The 6,633-nt window shown below is 39.1% G+C and overlaps 1 pseudogene; it reads left to right on the forward strand.

Moving 5' to 3' along the window:
- The first annotated feature begins 311 nt into the window (after positions 1 to 311).
- On the forward strand, positions 312 to 1,989 carry LOC120290910 (annotated as a pseudogene).
- Positions 1,990 to 6,633: the final 4,644 nt, after the last annotated feature.

Consider the following 6,633-nt stretch of genomic DNA (forward strand, 5'->3'; position numbering starts at 1 on the left):
CAGCAAATACTCAACACACAATTTGGCAAAAGATCTTCTTAGGGCATGATTTGAACGTGTCACCTCACGAAGACATTGCGATTCCTTTTAGCACTGGGCTGCCACGCTTGGTGGTGCCAACGCTAACTAGTTGCTCATCATGAATTGTCTGTACTTTTCGCATTATGCGTCTTCGATGATTGAAGGGTTTATATGAATAAATTTATCAAAAGGCGTGACTCTGTCTATTTTGTCATTTTCTTCATAAAACCACGTTCTTTTCCTATAAATACGGCCCCAAAACCATCAGCAGCTTCATCCCATTGCCCAAAAAGAGTTCAGCTTTCTCTCTGAAGTCTACATTCTCTCTATTCTTTTTCTATATTAATATAGCTTTATAGTGGTCCGTCAATGGCGGAAAGTGGGCGTGTAGACCTAGAGAAGCAGAGGCTGCTTCTGGGAGACCATGAGGAGAAGCACTTCATGTCCAGTGAGGTTGTCCGGGACATCATCATTGGCGTCTCCGACGGCCTCACCGTCCCTTTCGCACTCGCTGCCGGCTTGTCCGGGCTCAAGTGAAGTCACGCATCATCCTCATCGCCGGGATTGCCGAAGTTGTGGCCGGCGCTATTTCTATGGGACTTGGAGGGTAATTATGATTATACTAAATATGTTCATTATGGCGCAATTTCAGGAGTTCGTTCATAGTGGGCTTTCTTTGTGAAGACATCGCTGGAGAGAGTTTCCAATCCTTAACCTTCATTCTGCTTTGCTAATATTTGAATATCGTCGGGAAGAAATATTAAGATATGTAGTAATTAGTACATAAAAAATTGATTCGGAATATCACTTGACACTCGTGTTAAAATAAATTTCAAGATGGCGGTGATAAATTTAGCTCACATAAAACCAAAGTGTTTAATTTATGAGTTGGCGGATGACCCATGTAGATTTCTTTTTTAAAAATATCATCACTTGCATCAACTAATTCTAGCTCTGAAAATAATTATATCCCACGCAGGTATCTAGCGGCAAAGAGCGAAGCTGATCATTATGCGAGGGAGCTCAAGAGAGAGCAAGAAGAGATCGTCAATGTCCCTGACATAGGTCCTTCTCTCTCCCCCACGGCTTTCATCTTTATTGCTTTGATTCTACTGTAAGTTCTTTGGGTAAAGGAATGATAGATTGAGCTAATCTTCCGAACATCAAATTGCAGAGGCCGCTGAGATCGCAGAGATCCTCTCGCAGTACGGCGTGGAGCCACATGAGTACGAGCCCGTAGTGAATGCTTTGAGGAGGAATCCCCAAAAATGGCTAGATTTCATGATGAAGTAATCTCATTTTGTCAGTTCATCTAAAGAATTTATAAACCTCGTCCTGGATATCCTAATTAACATCACGAGGCAACACGTCGTGAACTTGATTCAGGTTCGAGCTTGGGCTTGAGGAGCCGGACCCGCTGAGAGCCCTGTGGAGTGCGATCACGATAGCGCTTTCATATGCCGTGGGCGGGATGGTGCCGTTGTCGCCGTACGTGATCCTACCGATTGCGCAACATGCCCTGATCGCGTCGGTTGTAGTGACCATACTCGCCTTGCTCGTCTTTGGGTTCATCAAGGGCTACTTCACCGGGAATCAACCCTTCAAGAGTGCTTTCCAAACCGCTCTAATCGGCGCGGTTGCATCTGCCGCTGCTTTCAGCATAGCTAAACTCTTTAGGGCATGAACTCATCCTCTCTTTTCTCTTCTTCCGGGTTCTGTTTTGTGTCAATAAAGTTAGTTTGTAGTTTACATTAGCGTCTCTCGCTTCCTTTGGTTTGGTATGAGGGACAAAATTGCCTCTTCATGATCTTCGCCCACTTTGTCTGTCATGCTTAGAGATTATAGTTGAGTTGTGCTAAAGTCCTGTTCTTGCTATGGGGGTGACGATATTGTTGTAATATAGTTAAAAGCTACATGATATATAAACAATGGCAAGCTAATAAAGGAACTACTTCAAATTTTTCTTGAGTCATATATGATTCATGACCCAATGAATAGTCTATATTTTACTATGGCATCACCAAACCTTTCTAACTATTCCATCTCCACCATTGCATCCAAATTCCAACATCTAGTCCATGTATATTGGGTGTGACTCCACCCATAAATAAATCTTCAACTCATTTTGGCAGCCAATTTAGTCTAAAACTTTTCAATTACGATAATTTAATCTTGAACATTTTAACGATTTGTCAATGTAATCATTTAGACCAATTTTAAATGAAAGTTGCTTATGTGAATGTCCATTGTCCTACGTGGCGTGGCCGACGTTGGTAATGACAATTTTTTTTTCTTTTTTTACTATTAAAAACTAGTGAGGGTCTCGGCAAGTAGCTAGTGGGCCCCTCGACCGTTAACAGTAAAAAATAATAAAAAAGAATAGAAAAAAGAAAATAAAAAATAGAACAAAGCATAATAAATAATAAAATGAAAATTGTCCATGGGAGCACCAGTAGTGCCATGTAGGCCAACCGATGTCCACATCGCATTTTCAGCCAAAATTAGAAATCATTATATTAAAATCATTAAAACTTTAAAACTAAATTAACACAACCGAAAGATTTAAGAATAAATTATCCATTGATTTGGTGAGAGCATCCTTGCTTGAGGCTAGAGAAGGAAAAAGAAAATAAACTAGATTAGTGCATCGGCGATTTCCGACCAAAATTGATTAGAATGATAAATGACATGACAAATTGTTAGAAGGTTTAAGACTAAATTAACAAATTATCGAAATGTTTAGGACTAAATTGGCATAACTGGATTTGATTCAAGTTAGATATGGGTCACTAAATTTGTATCGCACATATATGGATAAAAATAAATTAAATGGGTTAATTTGAGTCACATCATTTTCGTCTCGGCCTGACCTACCTGTTTGACAGACCTAGTCCTCACTCTCATTGCTCTGCTCATCTTTGGCTACGCCAAGAGCCATTTCACTAGTAATAAGCTCTTCCAAAGCGCCCTGCGAACCGCGCTCATCGACGCCATCGCCTCCGCAGCCGCTTTCGGCCAAGGCTGTTCAGGCAAAATAAGTAGGGGTGTTTTGGGTTTGCCATCTTAAGATCATGCTTCGTGTAATAAGACTCGAGTAATGGGAAAATACAACTCTGCTCTCGTCGAACGTCCATAATTACACCCTGAACTAGCAAATGAACTCCATTCAAGCGTATATCCGTTGCCTCGGGATTGGACGATTTGTTTTGTTATTTCTTCCCTCGATGACGCAGATAAACCGAAGGGCTGCGGATGCCTTTCAAATGCTCATTTTAATTTTGTTCATTTCACGGAAAATAACTTTCATAAAAATATTTTTCGAATTGTCCAATGTTTATTTAACAGAAAATGAACTAGTCAAGGAAAATGTTTTCACCTATTGGAAAAAAACACCTTCAAAAGTGGGGAAACATAACTTCTTTCACCTCACTTTCTTTCACTAAACACATTTTCATTTCATTTTTACGTTTTCTTTTTCTTTTTTATTTATTTAAAAATTGAGTTTTTAATTTTATTTTCTTTCTTTTCTTCTTTGGCCTTGACTAGTTGCTGGCGGCTGCAACAATGGCTAGCGACCAACTACAGGCTAGCTCGAGCCCTATTGGCACATGATCTAGCAAAGCCGAGCTCGCCAACTTTAGACAAGTTCGATTTTGCCAAATTAGGCAAGGCTAGAGCTCACCAATGGCCATTCCCTGGTCATCATCATGGTTGGCAACTGGCCAAGGTCGAAGAAGAAGAGAAAGAAAGAAAGAAAGGAAAATATATATTTTAAAAAATGAAATAATAATAAAGTATTTAAAATAAGTGCATGTAGGAAATTATTTTCCTTACCAAATGGCATAAAATATGTTATACTTTTCCTAAAAAATGGCTTCTGGAAAACAATTTCTAGAAACACCACATTTTCTGTGAAACGAATAGAGCTTTCGTGCCATGACTTGAAAATTTGAATTTGGCCTATTCTTTCTTATTATTGCTGATAAAAGTTGATCAGATGGGGGTTCTTCAGTTCTCAAATTTTCTTGGGAACGTACATCATCAGAAAGGCAGAAGAAACCTCCGAGCCGGGGCCATCTAAGTTATTTAAAAGGGCATTGCCATCCAGTTATTGACTGATTGAACTGCGTCCACGGCGGCAAGTTCTTGCCTGGATCCGGGTCCATTGATGGCTGTAATCTGTTTGGGTTCGTGGACACAGATTCTTGCAAGACTTACTCGTCCCTCGCCGATACACGCTTTGGACATATCATGAAAACATTAGAAGAAGCGGACTCCTAATAAAAGTCTCTTCTTTCTTCTACTGATGAAGGGTGGATAGTCATGCATATTTAGTCTAAGCCTCTAAGTTTGGGAGAAAAGAAAAATGTGAAAAAAAGCAGGATCCTGGTTTACAATTTCAAGCCTCAAAAGTTGAAATAAAGAATTGTCTTGCGGAGTTGGTGGGCGGTACTTTGAAAAGTGTGGTTAATACCACGCTCGATATCGGACAAAATAGAATAATGTAGAAAAAAGAAAAACAAAAGGAGCAAAAAATATATGACACTTTATACTTAGTTTTGATGGTAATTAAGCGTGCTTTTTAAAATGACAGGATTGATGGGCGTGTCTTTTATGATCATGGATATTGATAATCACGCTATTTACTATTTCTCGCCCTCCTTTTACGAAAGCCGTGCAGCAATCTTTGGAAGTAGATTCTTGATTGAAGCATTTAATATATAAATATGTGTGCGTGTTTCTTATTTGGTTATTTGGTTCGTCTTAAAATTTTGCTCTTCTAGAACATTTGAAAATGAAAATAAAAAGAGTTCAGAAAAGTTTCGGAAAACCGTGAAAATGTATATGCGAATCCATACGTTGATACTTCAATAAAAATTATGGGTCAGACATATGTCGTTGAGATGTTTTAGGGGTTACTATTCGTTAGGAATGGCTAATGCAAATTGACTTAAAAAAGAGGGGGATCGAGACACATGTCATGGGGGCGTGTGGTGACCAATAATTTTGAGCTTGCCAGCAGATCATGCCCTCTTTTTTCTGGCCTCGTACGTCTCTTTATTAAATTAGGGTGCGTGTGGACGGCACACGGTTCCATCATTAACGTTGGATGAGAAGGACCGAAGCATTAATTAACACACCATCCAACAAATAGAAAGAAGAAAGATAACTTATTAGCACTACTGAGGGACTATGGTGGCCATCCCGGCCTTGCTACGTACCAAAATCCTAAAGACTTTTTTTTTTTTTTTTGGTCGGAAATCCTAAAGACTTTAAGCATCGGCATATTCATATCGCGCTCGTCATGACGTGATACGGCTTGATAAGAATAAACACGACAAATTGGTGTGATTTGATCCCGGTCGATCCTTCGTTAAGTCCTACGCATCGTGTATTCATTACATGCAATTTTTGTAGTTTCATCATTCCATGCAATTTCTTCAGAAAATCTTATCTAACAATTGTTTGTGGGGCATGACATTTCAAAACTAAATACGGTTTGATCTCACTTTCATGGAAATGGGAATTGAAAAATACACGTTAGTTTTGCTTCGGTTGAGTATCATTGATTTTATAAGCTCAGTCAAGCACAATTTTCTTTTGACTAATACAGACCGATTCAATTAGAAACTCAACTAGTTTTTGATGTTTTCCAATTCTTTTTTCTATCTCAGATGCGTGAAGATTCCATTGAGAGGTTATCAATATATTTACAGACTATGTATGCAACTTAAAGTCAATTATCTCTGCTATCAAATATAAATAATTTCATATCTAGATCAATTGCCAAGATTATGATCAGCAACGAATCCAATAAAGGAGGGTTGGCAAATATATTGTCATGGACCTACCTAAGGATGGCTTCCTTATGATTTCCTATATATTGAATTGGACCTATGAAAATGGTACGATTCAATGGAAAAATGCTTTGATGTGGATGTGTCCAGTGGGTGACACATGCCTGAAAGTGATTGGCGAAACCGGCCATCTCGATGTGTGCGAACTAAGAATGACAACACAAATGCAAAACAGAATCGCCTTAGCCTTAGAAGCTTTTTTCAACGTGAAAGGCAAATATATCATTATACTATCTCCACATCTTCGCAGGCCAAAGGCAAGTGGGGAAGATACCCTTTCACATCCATTTCGTCAAACATAATGCAAGCAAAGCTTGACCCGTATATCCCGAACTAATCTCCCACATATCCCAAGCTATTCACATCAATTTCCAGTAATTTGCACGAACTAAAAATTTTACAATTTGCGATTTTCCTTCTATGATAAAAAAAAAAAAAAAAAATTGGATGTAAATGTGGCACGAATTTATCCGGAGAACACAAGGCGAGAGGGCTTTCAAATAGATGAATTTGTATTAATCTGACAGTATTAAGCGGGTGTCGGACACACGCCCCAAAGCTTCACGGGAATCAGATTGGATCGGTCGGTCCCCCAACATTCAGAAAGGACAAACCCCAGAGCAAACACTCGACATCGATTTAAGCTTAAAAGAAAGAAAGGGAGAAGAAACTGAAAGGATTTTAGTAATTGGTCATCGAGCAGCTTTTTAAAAGAAAACAAAGTGGACCCATGGCCATCGACCGCACACCTACT

Source organism: Eucalyptus grandis, chromosome 2, assembly GCF_016545825.1.
Source record: "Eucalyptus grandis isolate ANBG69807.140 chromosome 2, ASM1654582v1, whole genome shotgun sequence".
Classification (NCBI taxonomy): Eukaryota; Viridiplantae; Streptophyta; class Magnoliopsida; order Myrtales; family Myrtaceae; genus Eucalyptus; species Eucalyptus grandis.